General features: G+C 46.2%; 1 protein-coding gene across 3 annotated transcripts in view; it reads right to left on the reverse strand.

The window, feature by feature from the left end:
* Positions 1 to 16,019, reverse strand: part of FBXO15 (F-box protein 15) — a 210,535-nt gene that overhangs the window by 117,758 nt on the left and 76,758 nt on the right. The window lies entirely within an intron of this gene.

The following is a 16,019-nucleotide window of genomic DNA, read 5'->3' on the forward strand; positions in this document are numbered from 1 at the left end:
CGATGCAGGGGACACGGGTTTGTGCCCTGGTCTGGGAAGATCCCACATGCTGTGGAGTGGCTGGGCCCGTGAGCCATGGCCGCTGAGCCTGCGTGTCCGGAGCCTGTGCTCCGCAATGGGAGAGGCCACAACAGTGAGAGACGCGCGTACAGCAAAAAAAAAAAAAAAAAAAAAGAGGAAGGATGGAAAGATGTCAGGGTTGTGTAATTGGCCCAGTCAGTAGTTACTGAAGTATTAATCATAATGTTGATTGGGTCTTTTCGGTTCCAGAATTTCTTCTTAATGTTCTACGGAAATACTTTTTCATGGAAACTTTACAAGGATAACAAGACCTTTAGTGAGAAAAAAATGTCATACCATTGACTATTCCATTCAAAATACGGGCAGCACTTATGTTTTAGTATTTATATACGTACCTTTCTAATATTTCTCAGCTAATAACACTTAGATTTATTTTTTAAACGTTGTACCCAGTGTAAAAGCCCAAAACAGAAAGCCTTTAAAACAGAGGAGAAAATCTTTATAACCTTGGGATAGGCCAAAATTTCTTAGGATACAAAAAGTACTAACCATGAAAGAAAAAAAAAATGATTAAGTGATGTAATTCAATCTTAAACTTCTGCTTTTTAAAAGACACCGTTCTGGGACTTCCCTGGTGGTCCAGCGGTTAAGACTCCATGCTTCCAATGCAGTTTGATCCCTGGTCAGGGAACTAAGATCCCACATGCCGCACAGAGTGGCCAAAAAACAAAAAATTAAATAAACAAATAAAAGATACCATTCCTTCTAAAGGAAATAAAAAGACAAGATTCAGAATGGAGGAAGTATTCTGGTAAAGGACTTGTATCTAGGATATACAGAAAACTCGAACAGCTCAATAATAAAAAGAGAAGCAACCCAATTTTTCAAAATGGCAAAGACTTAAACAGACATCTTACCAAAATTAAAGATACAAGATGGCTAACATAAGAATAGCTCACTCATCATCAAGAAAATGCAACTGAAACCACACAATGAGATACCACTGCCGTGCACTACAATGACTAAAATTTTTAAAAATCCAGTGCTAGGGCTTCCCTGATGGCGCAGTGGTTAAGAATCTGCCAGCCAATGCAGGGGACACAGGTTCGACCCCTGGTCCGGGAAGATCCCACATGCCACAGAGCAACTAAGCCTGTGCACCACAACTACTGAGCCTGCGCTCTAGAGCCCGCAAGCCACAACTACTGAGCCCAGGTGCCACAACTACTGAAGCCTGCTAACCTAGAGCCCATGCTCCGCAACAAGAGAAGCCACCGCAATGAGAAGCCTGAGCACCACAATGAAGAGTAGCCCCCGCTCGCCACAACTAGAGAAAGCCCGCATGCAGCAACGAAGACTGAACGCAGCCAAAAATAAATAAATAAATAAAATTTTAAAAATGATTTAAAAAAAGGACTTGTATATGAATGTTCATAGTAGTTTTATTCATCATAGCCCCAAACTGATAACCCAAATGTCCATCAACACGTGAATGGATAAACAAATTGTATTTTCATACAATGGCATGCCACTCAGAGATCAGAAACAAAAGAATATATTTCTGATACATGCAACAGAGATGAATCTTGCAGACCTCGTGAAGGAAAGTTATACACAAGAGAGTACATACTATGTGATTCGATTTATATGAAGCTTTAGAATTGGACAAACTAAGCTACTGTGATAAAAGTCTAAACATCAGTTGCTTATGGGTGGGCTGAAAAGAAACATGAGGAAACTTTCTGGAGTAAGAGAAACATTTTAGATGTTGATAGGGTGGTGTCAGAATCTCAAACTTACACTTAAAACTCTGTGTATTTTATTATGTACACATTATACTTTAATAAAATAAAAATTGCTGTAGCGTTTTGGTATTTTGAAGGGGTTAATGATCGTTAACTTGCCCACAGCTTGACTTAAAATTAAAAAATCACACAGAAAATACATTTACAAGCCCCAAATAAGTGACTTTATTGGTATTTATAGATTGCTTTCCTGTCCTCCTAACTGCATTCTTTTGTTCTGGCTGCTATTCGTAGAAGTAGAAAAATTTATTAATGTCAAATTTATGGGGAGGCCAAGTCTATATTAATATGATGCATCAATTATTCATAGATCACATATTATATACAATGTGGCTATGTCAAATTTCTCCTTATGAAATAATGTCAGTCAGACATGTCACTTTTATAATAGTGCACATGATTTCCTTTAATTTATGTAAAGCTGTGAGTAGACAACCATGCTGCATGCATAGCAAGTAAGTGTGTAACCAAGTGTGCAAGGAAGGTGATAGTGTATATAGACTAGTCCTTCTGCCTTGTGGTAATTAGGCACAAGCGAAAATTCACTCTAGTGTTTACTTAAAGTTTTCTCTTACACTTTCAGTTTCTCAGAATGCAGAGTCTACAACATCATCAACTTTCTCCGACAACCCATACCTTCAATCACTGCCTAAAAGGCAGAGAGAAACTTGCTTCTCACATACATTGGACGACCTCGAATCCCGCCCTCACACGTGGGCAGTACTCCTGTGACGAGGTGTTAAACTGCATTATTTTTGCAAGTATTAGTATTAATGTGAATCATGAGCTCTATGTACTCGGGAGAGTATATTATTCTTACAATGTGGATTACATATGTTAAAATTTTATTGAGAATTTTTATGTCTTTCCATGCATAGTGGACCTGGGATTTTCCTCTGGTAGAAGTTAGTATTTTTCCTGATCATGTTTCAGGGTCTGAAGTAAAAGAAAAATGAATTTCACCAAATCTCCTCAGGCTACAGATGTAATAAGGTGACATTATCATTAATATCCAGAATTATCAAACCCATGGCCCCTACCAATATAACTTCCTCCATCAAAGTCTTACAGTTATTCCTGGGAGGCTTCAGGAAGTAACCGTGCATTCTACGGAGCAAGTCTCTGAGCGCCTCACTCATATCTGCTTAGAGAAAAGCCACCAGAGGATGACCTCCCCCCACTAGGAACACGGCTTCCAGACGCTTCCACGAGAATTCTGCACACCTTTCCCCCAGCACCTCCCACGCCGCACAGTCATCCAGGTGCCCCTCACAGAACTGGGGAGAATGTCCTTTCCCCACTGAGCTGGTGTCCTTCCTCACCCGGGGCCAAACTACTCACCACACAGAGCCCCTATGATGGCAGCCCCCCAGCTTCAGGGGGCAGCCCCTCCTTCCACAAGGGCTCCATAAGACAAAGTGAGCCGGTTTCTGGACCTGACTCCCACATGGTGGCCTGTATCTACTAAAGAAGAGAGAGACTTAAGTCTTTACAGAGGCTCCAGCACACAAGACAGCAGGAGTAGGAGTTCTCAGCTGGGAGTTCCACCAAACTCCCTGGTCCACGCAATTCTGTGTAAGGTGAGATCATGGACTTTTGGTCACTGTGATCTTTCTTTTGACCAAGAAGGGGGACAGTTAAACGTCCCTTTAAGTAGGACTCGAACCTCAGCTGCGAGGCCCAGTGCGCACGTCCCCCCTTGGCCAGGACAGTTAGTTCACCCTCCTCCTTACGCCCTCATCCCGAGGCACAGCCGGGAGTCAGCTGGGTAGGTAGGTAGGTAGACCTCTCATGCCGATGTCCTTCCTGTAGAGGATAAAGTAGAACGGGAACCTGGCATCATGGGTGTCATACCAGCTCGTGACCTGCTGGCTTCCAGGAGGAGTCTGTCTGTTGCCACATGTCCAAGCATCATCAACTCATGCGAACGTTAACATGCCCTTGAAGAGAGGACCCAGCCACAGTGGGCCACGCGTGCACAGAAAGCAGCTCTGTGGGCTAAGCTCTCCAGATGTGCCAGGCCTGGACCTGGGCCCCTCAGCGCCTCTTGCCCTGGCCCCACTGGGCAGGCACCGTGGAAGTGGAGCCCTGCGTGCTGCTCTTCCCGGCTCCTGGGTCTGCTGAGCTCAGCCACGTGTCCTGTAGCTCCACCGCCTCCTGTGTTTTCCAGCCTTGGATGGTAGTAGCTTCCGGCCATCACTAATTTCTGGGAAGCCGTCATAGCATCCTCATTCCCTAGGTAACGAATTCATCCCATTATGTCCCCTGTGATGTAAATACTTGAAATGGTATCTTGGTTGGAAACTGCATTTCTCGAAGTGGTTTCCTGGTTACACCTTCCCCCACTCCTTTTTGGTGAGGTAAAAAATGACATGTGTAATTACCAGCTTTTCTGAAATATTTTAAGCGATTGTTTTAATGATAATTAAATATTTGACCTAGAAAAGCTCTCCAGTGAATCTGTCAGATCTGTATCCTTGTTATTCTTGTAACTTTTCTTATTTTGCTTGTGTTGCTAATTCGTGAAGATCTGCATTTCCTATCACATCAATTTTAAAAGATTTTATTTCTTATGATGCCACCTATTTATCACATTAATTAGCCCACTGATGAGAACTACACTCTTCCTTTCTTGTATTAACTATCAGGCTCCTTCCTTATTCACAATTCTATTCATTTGCTCTTTTATTATTTAGTTTTATAAAACCACATCAATTTCATTAATTTTTTCCTAAAATAAGTGGATTTCGTTCATCAGTTCTGTTTACTTCTTGCTGTTCACTTCTGCTCTTATTTCTTAACCTGATTTAATTTTCTTTGTTTTTACCTTTTAACAAATGCAAGTACGTGAGATAACATATTTTTCTAAGTACTGTTTTGGTGGCATTCCTTCAGTGTTGACGTGTGATATTTATATTTTTATGATAGTAAATACTCTATTACTGTGGTTTTGACCTCTTATGTGATGGATACTGTTTGAATTTTTGTTGCTGTTGTTCCATTGAATGGAGTACCCTTAAATTTCATCATATGCGTTCCTAATCCTTCTTCACATAATGAACTTTGCCTTTTGTTAATGTTTTAATCCATCCTCCTTCTCAGAGGTTGAATCTGTTCAAGTGTCTGCGGAATCTTGGCTGCACAGATTGCTTGGCGAATGTTCGAGCGCATTAGAAATATTCCCTCAACAGGCAGAGGGAGGAGTCCGTTTGGTCAGACACTGCACTCCTCAACTCTGTCTTAGAAACAAAATCAAAATTTACTGTCATTTGACTACTTCAGTTTTTTCTACATTCTTCTTGTTCTTAGGCCTTCATGTCTTCAGCCTTTTTGTTTTACTTTACTTGATGATTGTGTCCTTGGAGCTCACTGGGGTCCACTCAGTAATGAACCTCTTTGAAACGCCCCTGTTTCCAGGTCGTTTTTAACCCAATGTCCATTGTTATCCTCCTAGGTATGTTTCATTCCTCCTCTCATTACATGTTTATTTAACAACTCTGACATGCCAGGTGCTGTTCTAGGCACTGCTGATAAAGCAGTAAGCAAGGCAAATTCCCTTCCATCACAGAGCTGACATTTCAGAGGGGCAGCTGGACCACCCAGCATGTCCGCAAGTGTAAAGTGCTCGAGGAAGAACAAACTAGCGTGGGGCGTTTACCCGTTACAGGGACATCAGGAGAGCTCTGGGACAGGATGGCCTTTGAGAAAAGGTCTGAATGAAGGAAAGGCTTGCACAGCTGGTCTGAGTCTCCTCTGGAATCTGTCCTTCGGTCAAACCCCTTCGCTGGCTTTTCCTGGCCGGTCTGTTCCTCTTCTGCTGCATCACCACCATCTGTGGTTTACTTGCCAGGTGCCTTCCACGTTGCCCACCCACCCCTTTCTCTGCACGTCATGTCCGCCCTTCACTTCCTGTGGCATCTTCAGAGTCTCTCTGCGATGTAGAGCACCACGCCTACTTTCAATAGCAGCGCCTGTACACGTCTGCAGTTAGTGTTTCTTCTCAATAAGTTAGTATTTCTTTTCCAAGGGACAGTTGGCATGAGCTCCTCAAGGGTATCACATTCAGGGCAGCGCTGCAAAGCCAACCACTGAGTTTCCCACCCTGGAGCTTGCCCTTAGCAGCTACAATAATTGCTACACTCCTTGCAGCATCCCACCCTTGCTCTCCCTCTTCCCTTCCCTTCCTAGACAATGTAGCCAAAAAGGCATTAGGTGAGGCCAAGGGAAGCACACAGCTCCCCGGGGGGAGGGGACGGGGAAGGAGGGGAACCCCAGAGGCTCAGAGTGTGTGCTGGAGCTCAGACAGACAGAGGCCAAGGTGGGCGGAGCGCACAGGGTGTCAGGGCCCCAGGGCTGGGGCGTGTCTGCAGAGGTGGCTGGCGGCTCAGAGGGTTGGAGCCTGAGCAGGGAGAAGGCTTCCATGCTGTGGGGTGTGCGGTGGTGATGGAAGGGTGGTTACGCACACCGAGAACGCCCAAATAGGTAAAGATTTTCAGGATTAAGGCAGGACGGATTTCTCATCGTCAGAGAAGAGAGTTACAGATATGGAAAGGAAGAAAACTAGAATAAACCCTGTGGTGCTGGAGTAGAATTGGATGTACCAGTGCAAACTGTGGATAGAAAGACAGGCAAACACACAACTAAATACAGGTATAAATGTGCGTGAGTTGCCATGCACGGATCCTGTGCTCTGCCCTCCGAGAGAGCCTCGGAGCAGTGCTGCCCCAACAGCGATGAACACACCTAGTGCCCAGCACTTGGTTTCTAAAGGTACCATTCCCCACTAAAAGGAGCGGGCACTGAAGGTGGAAAACGGTTAACCCTACAGCTGGAGCAGGAAAAACGCAGGATACGCCTGGAACATCTGGCCACGTTAGAAAGGAGGTGCTCAAAGAAGGATGACGGAAGATTACCAGGAGGACACGGAGGGAGACAGAAGGGGTCCCCCGGCCAGATCTGGGACAACACGGGCATCAGGACAAATGGTACGAATGAACTGTAGCTCCTTGAATAAAATGGGAAATCCTTACGTCAGACTCACCTAGTAAAATATGTGAATAAATTGAAGTTTGGTGAGGAAGGGGTTATTTGATTAATCTAACATATCAAAGGAAGAGAGCAGCTTTCCCGGGAGAAGCCTGGCAGACACCAGCTCCATCGTCAAGCAATGCAAGGGAACGCCGGCAGCAACGGGGCAGGCTGAAATCGAAGGCCCCGCGATCAGGTGCAGAGAGAACACAGCACCACCCCGGGGGCTCCTGCCCAAACCGGGCATCGGAGTCTAATCAGGACGGACATCAGTCAAACCCACATTGAGGAATATTCTGCAAAATAACTGGCCCGTGATCTTCCAAAGTGTTAAGGTCACTAAAAGCAAAGAAAGACTGAAATATTAGCCCCGCTTGAAGGAGACTAAAGACACATGACAACACCTGCAACATGTGACTCTGGACTGGATTGTTTTCCCGTAAGGGGCATTGCTGGGACAATGGCACAGTAATAACATGTAGACATTAATTTCCTCGTTTTGAGGATTGCATAATACAGGAAACACACCCCAAAGTATTCAGGGGTGACGGTACATCAGGTTGGCAACCGATTCTCAAATTGGTCAGGAAAATAAAAGGTCTTTGTACTGTATTTCCAACTTCTTAAGAAGTTTAAGATTGTTCCATATTTTTTCATCAAAATAAAAAATAAAACAAGAATAAATTGTATTGCTTTTCAAAATGTGCCTATTGTTTCTGAAACACACTTTTCCCTATCTACCCCTTTTCTCTGCCATCATCCCAGAATTGCTTTTGTCCCCTCCTCCGGATTGTAATGTATTTTCAAGTTATTCTATCCTCTTGGAAACTGAAGTAATATTTCTTGTCAATCTATATCCCTCAGCCCAAGATCTCCTGAAGACTGTTCTTCCTCTACGACAGAAGGAAAGAAGAGTCCTGACTACCAAAAGAGAGTTTCTCCTGCTCAACACAAAACATCCTGCAGAAAATGTGTCAAGGCTGCTGAAAAGTTGTTTGAAAAGAAATTAGAAACTGTCTTTTTCTTACTGTACCCTTTTGCTAACCCCCTCCTCCATCCGGATGGCAGACATGCTGGGTACAATATTCCACTTGTCACTACGGTTTGTAGAAATCCAGAGGGATACCACAATAAGCAATGTGTCTTATTGATCACACTGAAGATATTTATGACAGCATGACCGTAGTGTCAAGTTTTACTCCATTCATGCTAAAATAAATAAGTTTGTCTTATTTCCAGGCATCTAAAACTCCTCTGCAATAAAGTTCTATTTACTTGAGCTGCATAAATAATCTAAAATAAAAATAAGGCAGGAAAGACCGGTAGACCGAGTTTTTCATTTCAGGTAGAAGTCCTGTTTCATTATTCAGAATGTGCTATGCCTGCCTTGTGCTAGCTGACTACTGTAGATGTTCACATGAAATACATTTCATGCTTTCAGTATTCCACCCGGGTAGATCATTCATACACAGTTCACGGCCATATAAAAATGAGGCTCTTAGAAAAGCATTCTTTTTTTAAAAAAGAACATTTATTTATTTATTTACTTGGCTACGCCGGGTCTTAGTTGTGGCTCACAGGATCTTCGTTGCGGCATGCAGGATCTTTAGTTGCCGTATGCGGGCTCGTAGTTGCGGCATGTGAGATCTAGTTCCCTGACCAGGATGGGAACCCGGGTCCCCTGCATTGGGAGCCCAGAGTCTTAACCACTGGACCACCAGGGAAGTTCCAGAAAAGCATTCTTAATTAGTGCATCACTCATGTGGCAGGATTGGGGCTAACGAGCTAACAACTGATAAATACTCCCCTCTTGTTTCAATCCTTTCCTCTCTGTTACCTGACCCCTGACATGGTCAGGGACAAACTTTTTCATGGCCACAGAAGTCACTGTTTTTTCCTGCACAGGCCTAAGATATATATTTGCAAGAAAAGGAATTAAAATGTTTTCTCAGTATTGAACACAAAAAACAAACCAAAAGGTAAGTAGTGCCCTTCTGAATATTAAGGTTTTGGAATTGAACGTATGTTGTGTCAACTTCTGAAGAAAAATCGACTTACTCCACTTCACATTATGCACGTTGTAAGGGAGAATACTCTGAATGCCGGAAAGTGGCTACCATCCTCAGATGACCAGTGATCTAACGTTACAATTTAATGCACTAAATGTTTTGAACATAATCGATGTTGTCTTCATGTGTACAAAGGGTACTGAATACCTACTTCTCTATGCCAGGAACCACGCTAGGGAGTGGGAGAAAGAAGACAGGTAAGGGAGAATTCTGTCCTAATGACTTCACAGCCTAACAGCACAGGAGCCCAGAGGTCAGGGCAGACACGCTCAGGACGCTGACAGGTCCAGTGGGCATGCACAGAAGGAAAATTAGCCCTTGGAATGAGAAGTACTGCTGGGACCACGCCTTATAGGAGTTTATGAGGCAAACTGGGAAGGACAGAGAACGGACGAGCATTACAGGCCCTGGGAGGCCCGACTGCTGGTGCCTTTGGGAGCAGCGTATAGCTCAGAGTGGCTGACGGCTGAGTACGGGGCAAGTGCTGAGACATGAGACTGTGAGAGGGAAAAAGCCACATCTTCCAACCCCTCACTTGCCATGTTTAAAGAACACTGACTTCAGTAGGAAATATGGTCGTTTTTAAGACCTGAAACTGTAAAGAGTCTCCCAAGTGGGTACAAACCTCAGCCCACTGCGTTAAATCAGCCATCAAGGGTCTGTACGAATCCCGTAACTTGTCCCCAAAGATATGTTAGCCATGCGACAGCGGTCTGATCTGCTTTGCTCCAAACTGGTTTAGTGTTATTCTGTAAGGAACTGACGGGCTTGGTGTGGCATCAAAGGCTAATCAGCCACTGGACTGAAAAGGTTCCGTTCTTTCTGGTTCCTGCTGTCAGCCAGCCAGCAGAGGGCCCAAACAGAAAGTTAACATCACAAAATTTCACTCATCTAGTGAACCTGGGGGAAGCATTTAATACAGCTGAACAACACAGGGGTCACAGTCAAAAATCGACGTATAACTTTACAGTCGACCCTCCGTATCCCTGGTTCCCCATCCACTGGGGACCAGGCAAGTCACGCTGTAACAGTATTTATTGAAAAAAAATCAGGGTATAAGTGGACTCGTGTTGTTCAAGGGTCAACTGGAATATGAGTTCTTAAAAGCCCTGAATTTTTACTTATTAATGGCCTCAGGTACATAAGCCAGCCTAGTAAAGAGCAAGGCGGTGGATACACTGAGAAATCATGACGACGCCTACATGAAGATATTCTGAAACTGGCACATGGCCCCATCTCTTTCCTCGTCCCGGCCAAGCTTCTCCAAGGACAGTCCTGTGTGTGGTCCTGGTTCCCTTCCTGACACTTGGTCCTCAGATCAGCTCCCACTGTTCTGAGGCTGCTCCATGCTCACCTGTCAACTCCCACTGGATTCTCATCCCCTCTAACCTCTCTCTGCTAGAGTGACAGCCTGTATTTTCAACAGAGAGCTACCAGGGGCTTCCCTAGTGACACGCAGTGGTTAAAAATTCCGCCTGTCAATGCAGGGGACACGGGTTCGAGCCCTGGCCCAGAAAGATCCCACATGCCGCGGAGCAACTAAACCCATGCGCCACAACTACTGAGCCTGTGCTCTAGAGCCCGTGAGCCACAACTACTGAGCCCGCGTGCCATAACTACTGAAGCCCGTGCACCTGGAGCCTGTGCTCCACAACAAAGAGAAGTCACCGCAATGAGAAGCCCGCGCACCGCAACGAAGAGTAGCCCCTGCTCGCCGCAACTAGAGAAAGCCTGCGCGCAGCAACGAAGATCCAACGCGGCCATAAATAAATAAATAAATGAGAGCCATGAAAAGATCTCCCATTTCATGTTCTCTCCTTACAACAGGACCTTAAGACCTTGTCATGGCCACATCAAGAGGTGGGGTCTATGTGTCCCCTGCTTGAACTGGGAAGACTTTGTTCACCATCTGGACTAACAGTGCAACCAAGTGGCACTATGTGACTTCTGCGGCAGCGTTACGGAGAGCAGCACAGCGCTCTCGCGCTCTCTCTCTCTCTCTCTCTCTCTCGCTCTCGCTCTCTCTCCCTCCCTCCCTCTCTCTCTCCCTCTCTCCCTCTCTCTCTCTCTCTCTCTCTCTCTCTCTCTCTCTCTCTCGCTCTCTCTCTCTCTCTCTCGCTCTCTCTCTCTCTCTCTCGCTCTCGCTCTCTCTCTCTCTCTCCCTCTTTTCCTCCCTCCCTGCCCCAGGGCACTTGCCATGAGGAAGTCCGAGCCACAGGAAGAGGCTGTGATAAGACAGCCCCAGATGACATCCCAGTAGACAGTTGGCACTACCCACCAGACGTCTTTCCTTAAGGAGTGTCCACCCTTATGCGGGAAGACAAGAAAGAGAAATGTCATGATAAGACTGAGTGATGAACACCGTGGTGAGGGCTAAACCGGAGAGTCCTAGCCCAGCCTGGGAGGGAGGGACAGGATGGAGGGGAGGAGGGGGTCCCAAGGGGAAGGGAGAGAAATCCCCCAGTGAAAACTGTTTCACTCCAGGGAAACGAATCCCTAAGCCGAGACCTGAAAGGTAAGCAGTGGAGGCGGGGTGGGGCGGGGGGAGTATACATCCAGGAATCTCCACAAGCGAACCTCCTTCTCCAGTCTCGTTTTCTCCTTATTCTCTCCAGGCCTCGTACTAGGCTGTACATACGACTAGATGTGTAATCACAGTATTTGTTCAACAAGCAAGAACTAAGCATCAAGGGCCCGGGATTACACTGACGGATCGGGTCACTACCCTCAGAGAGGTCACCACCTAGTGAGAATGTGAGGTCACTTCACCCAATAATTCGTCTTCACTGTAAACATTTACTGAGTGGGAGGATACAAAGGTGTCTGTCTGGTGTGCGGGGCCATAACCCAAGAGTTTAAAAAGAGCGGGTCTGAGACGACAAAGAGTACATGTTTGGGAGAAGTTGAATTTGAGATACCTGTAATCGTTTAACTGGAGATGTCCCACTTGAAAATAAGGGGTCAAGAAAGCAGTCCGGGCTGAAGATGGCAGTACAGCCTAGTGGTGGTACAGCCTGGTGGGGGCACAACCTCGTGGTGGTACAGTCTGGTGGCAGTATAGCCTGGTGATAGTATGGCACAGGCCTTAAGCACCCACGGACGGGCATCAAACTGAACTGAGTTCAAATCCGAGCTCCACCTCCTCTCAGCTGTGTGACCTTGAGCAATACACTTATCCACTCCCAGCCTCAGTTTCCTCATCTGTAAAATGGAGATGACAGTAGGATCTACCTCAAAGAGCTTCTGGGAGAATAAAATATGATGGCACTGTTATTCTGGAGGCATGTCGTTTATCATTACGTATGGGATGACTCAAAAGAAACTTACTCCTTAGCATTTGGTAAGAAAAAATAATTTGTCTCCCTTACATTGGGGAATTCTTCATATCAGCTAAAGATAGTTATATAACCTAAGCAGTTCCTTTCGATGCTGGCTTCTGGGAGACCGAGTTAAATGTAATATTCAGCCATGGAAACCAGGTACAGTACATTAGCACAGAGGGTATTTAGTTTCCTCTGCTTTCCTTATCGCTTTCATTTTCCAGTTGAATGGTTTTCCTCGAATATCACTTTATATCAAATTGCTTCAAGCCCTTTTGGGGAAGCAAATGTAATATAAATACATAAAATTCATGGAGGCAAAATAACTTTGTGATATAAAAAATTCAAAATGCTCTGCAATGCCTATCTGAAATAACGCAAATCCTGTGGCACATATATACGACAGAATATTACTCAGCCATACAAAGAAACGAAACTGAGTTATTTGTAGTGAGGTGGATGGACCTAGAGTCTGTCATACAGAGTGAAGTAAGTCAGAAAGAGAAAAACAAATACCGTATGTTAACGCACATATATGGAATCTAAAAAAAAACAAAAATGGTACTGATGAACCTAGGTGCAGGGCAGCAACAAAGATGTAGACATAGAGAATGGACTTGAGGACACGGGGTGGGAGGGGGAAGCTGGGACTAAGTGAGAGTAGCATGGACATGTATACACTACCGAATGCAAAATAGCTAGCTAGTGGGAAGCAGCCGCAGAGCACAGGGAGATCAGCTCGGTGCTCTGTGATGACCTAGAGGGGTGGGATAGGGAGGGTGGGAGGGACGCTCAAGAGGGAGGGGATATGGGGACACGTGTATGCATATGGCTGGTTCACTTTGGTGTGCAACAGAAACTCACACAGTATTGTGAAGCAATTATACTCCAATAAAGATCTACTAAAAAAAAGAAAAAGTGGTGCTCTAGCTGTCCAGTACAATACGCGACACCACGCTCACCTGTAAACCCTCCGACCTGCCCCGTCCTTCTTGCCCCATGAGACCCTCCTCTCCTGGCCTGTTCCCTCCCGCCTCTGCTCTGTCTGCACTCTCTCCTTGGCGATGTCCCATTCTGTGGCTTGAAGCACCATTTTCACAAGGAGGATTCTCAAATCTGAATCACCAAAAGCTTCTTCCCGGCGCTCCAGGTGCACGCATCCATCTGCATCCGTAGCACTTCCACCTGAGACGTTAATCATCATTTTAACCCCAGCACAGCTAAAGCCGAGCCACTGATTCCCGCCTTATCACCACCCCTACTCCCACTGGGTTAGCTCCTCCCACAAGCTGACCCTGCTTCTCATCTGATCTCTCTCGGCCTCCTCCGAGCTGCCACCATCGTTCGACTGGATGGTTGCAACAGCCTGTCTCCATGTGCGGCCAGGGAGCCTGGTTAAAATGTAAGAGGCTCACGGCGCCTCTGGCTGCTGCTCCCCTGGCAAAGCGAGGGACATCCAAACCTCTGATGGTTTCCACCACGAACACGGGAAAAGCTAAGCCTCCTGCAGGAACCTGCGACGTCTTCCCTGATGAGACACCGCAAGCCTCCAACGTCAGCCCTTATCCCCGCCTCGTCCTTACTTGGACACCTCCCCACCCTACCCCCAGCTCTCTCCTCCCCCTCTCTCCCTGTGGCTCCTTTCTGTGTCTGGACTTTCTGGTTACAAGGGTCTCTTCTGGGCTCACCTGGCTGCATCCTCTCACCACTCGGATCTCAGCTCAAAAGTTACCCACTCGGACGGCCCCTAAACCTCCCCAAATTACTGTCTAAAGCTCGACCTCTCCTCCGAACACACTTCCTACTTTGGGGAAGTCTCAAGACGTCTGCTTTGAGGCTGAGGGCAGGGGACCGAGCTGCTCTCTCTCCTGTCCCCCGGGAGCTGGAGAGGCCCACGCTGAGGGGTCAGAGGTTGGCAGGGGCTGCATGAAATTGAATGTCAAGGACGGGGAGAGGCTGGGAGAGGAGGCATATAGTCGCTTCTACGACGGGGTCTTGGCCGCGCCTGCCTCTCGCTCCTGACCTCCCCGCAGCGGATTCTGTAAGCAGCCTGACACGCTTCCAAAGCTCCTTTTCCATTTCAGTTGATGGATCTGTGTTGTTTGCTACCAAGGACTGGTTCGTACCTACCATTACCCAGGATTATCTTATTTCTGTATTTTTTACTTTTTTACTATCCCTCTCACCGTCTGAAAGGTAAGCCTGTCTTCACCAGTGTGATCCTGATACACGGTAGGGTCTCAAATCCTTGTCAACTGGTTGGCTGGGATGAGTCTAGGACACTTATGGACAAAAATATTTGTCGCTTCATCCGCTCTCCTTGTAGCCCCTAAGATGCTTGTGTAGACTTTAAAAAGAAAGACACAATTTATATTTAAATTCTGGAGAAAGTAAGATTTTTTAAAAGTTTGGAAATGATTTTGAGATGGTGGAGAAACTAATGCCAAGACCAAAAGCTACATATTTCTGATTCATCCATTTGAATCCAGGCCAGAAGCATCTAAAATGAACTAGACATCTGGGAGCTGGGAAATGATCTCACATCTTACAAGTGAGAGCCATTCAGCAATTTGTCCACGTGGTAATGCTCCCAGTCGCCGTCACACGCTGAGTGGCATCTGGGGAAGATCAGGACCGGGTTGGCAGCGAGCCTCCTATGCATCCAATGATTGAATGTACCAGGCACCCTGGTCCTGTGAGCCCCCTCCTTCAGGCTTTCCCAGGACTTTCCATATTGGTGCTTACCCAGACCAGCAGGTTTGGAAGCACCCCCTTTCCTAAGGATGCTTCAATCAGGTGAAGTACATTGCCTGCAGGAGACGAACTGGAAATAAGAATGACGGAGACCAATTAAACTCAAGGCTGCATGACTTGGGACAATACTCAGCTCTCTTACCAGAACCACAGAGAACCAATTAACGCAGCACAAAGCCATGGTCAGTGTGAGTAAAAAGCTACTTGAGAACGTGAATGAAAGGACCAGAGCTTATGCAGTTCTCCCGACTTTGCGGCACTTTCCAATAGAAGTGGTTAAGTTTTTTATGTCACGAATTCCCTCGAGGGAATATAATGGATGCTCTAGACCGTCATTCCTGAAAAGTGCGCCGACGGAACAACCCTGATGGATACTTCACACGATGTAAGTGCTTTCATGGTGCCTCTGAAGCAGATTCCTGGGGTCCCTCAGAGCCAGTTTAAGAAGCTGAGCCCCGGTTTCACCAACATTTAAAGAGTCTGAAGGAGGTAGCAGGGGAGGAAGGTGGTAGGGAAGGATCAGTCTAAGATTTGGGAAATGAAGGTGCAAGAATCAGAGCAGCTCGGGGGTCAGGAAACGTCACCTCCCATCCTCAGTCTGCACAACACGTGCAGTGGGGCCCTGGAGGGACCACCTCACTTTTCTGCACTTTGCCTTTTTCATCTGTAAAATGACAGCAGTTGGGATGGCTGATTCCAAGATCCCTTCCAGCTCCCACATCCAACGACACGCTACAGTCCTGGCTGAAACTTTCCTCTCTGTCAAGCCATCATCACGTTGACAGAGTTCTCTAGGAACAAACAAACAAAAAATCGCTACAGTCTCCTACCCTTTTAGGAAAAAAAAATATTCCAAAAATAAGGTGTTCCCTTAAATAGAGATCTGCCTGTCTCAGTAGGTAGCTGGGAGTTGTCACTTGAGAATAAATGTGAACGAGTCAATCAAGAAGCTTCATAAATATTCCCGGCTCCAGCTCCTGCCGCCTCCGTAGAGCTCTGCGAAGCACTCACTACAACAGTGA

The sequence above is a fragment of the Delphinapterus leucas genome, chromosome 14 (assembly GCF_059928025.1).
Source record: "Delphinapterus leucas isolate spDelLeu-1000000601 "Yukka" chromosome 14, BTC_Dleu_Yukka2, whole genome shotgun sequence".
In the NCBI taxonomy this organism is placed as follows: Eukaryota; Metazoa; Chordata; class Mammalia; order Artiodactyla; family Monodontidae; genus Delphinapterus; species Delphinapterus leucas.